This window comes from Schistocerca cancellata, chromosome 9 (assembly GCF_023864275.1).
Source record: "Schistocerca cancellata isolate TAMUIC-IGC-003103 chromosome 9, iqSchCanc2.1, whole genome shotgun sequence".
In the NCBI taxonomy this organism is placed as follows: Eukaryota; Metazoa; Arthropoda; class Insecta; order Orthoptera; family Acrididae; genus Schistocerca; species Schistocerca cancellata.
In genome coordinates, this window is record NC_064634.1 from 94,846,656 (window position 1) to 94,847,787 (window position 1,132).

At 49.6% G+C, this 1,132-nt stretch overlaps 1 pseudogene; it reads right to left on the minus strand.

The window, feature by feature from the left end:
* Positions 1 to 809: 809 nt before the first annotated feature.
* On the minus strand, positions 810 to 927 carry LOC126102394 (5S ribosomal RNA; annotated as a pseudogene).
* Between the last annotated feature and the right edge of the window lie 205 nt (positions 928 to 1,132).

Here is a 1,132-nt window from a genome sequence, read left to right on the forward strand (position 1 = left end):
TGTTATGAGTCAGAATCTGATGACAATATACATCAACATGTCTTGTCCATGTCCTATTTTTGCACGTAGTCCCCACCACGTTTTATGGCCGTACGCCAACGTTATGGAAGTCCATGTATTTGATGCTGGTAAAAGCTCATGCCCTGTAGGCGTAGCCATGTTTCCAGTGCATCACTGACACTCTCGCCACCTTCAAAGTGTGTTCCCCGTTGAGAATAAAGTTGTGATGCGCCGGTCGGCACGAATAATGGCATCCGCACGATTCAGCATGTCTGGAGCAGTGGCTGTGACAGGACGTCCCGAGCGAGGCTGATCATGGAGTTCCGTTTCTGCATTTCCTGACGATGTAACTTTCTTTGCCCATCGCCCAACTTTACTCCTATCAACTGCAGCATCGCCATGCACTGCACACAAACGTTTATGGATGTTCACCACGGTTCCTTTTTCTGCACACAAGAATTCAGCACGATGCTTGTAAAGTGAGTCGTATGTAGACACCATTTTGACGCTGTACTACGACTCTGCAATCTGCCAGAACGGTTCGAAACTTCACCGGTGCACAGAACAAACACCAAACATGAAGCATCAACAAGGTCGTTTGTCGACGTATATTAATAAAAGGCCACATGTGGCACACCGGAACCATCCGACTGCCGTGTCGTCCTCAGTTGAGGATGCGGATAGGAGGGGCGTGTGGTCAGCACACCGCTCTCCCGGTCGTTATGATGGTTTTCTGTGACCGGAGGCGCTACTATTCGGTCGCGTAGTTCCTCAATTGTCATCCCCGAGGCTGAGTGCACCCCGAAAAATGGCAACAGCGCATGGCGGCCCGGATGGTCACCCATCCAAGTGCCGTCCACGCCCGACAGCGCTTTACTTCGGTGATCTGACGGCAACCGGTGTATCCACTGCGGCAAGGCCGTTGCCTATGTACTCGTATATCAATGGCTTTTTTTAAAAATGCATGTTGTTATTTATTGAACGACCCTCGTAGTACAAAAAGATGTAACAACGTCATGTAGCATGCGGCAGTTTTTCACGGATCTCAGAGCCCATGATGTCATATCTCCTGAATTATGACAGACAGGTAGTTCTTATCCTCGCAGAAACGGTTGCGTGACGGTATGGGATC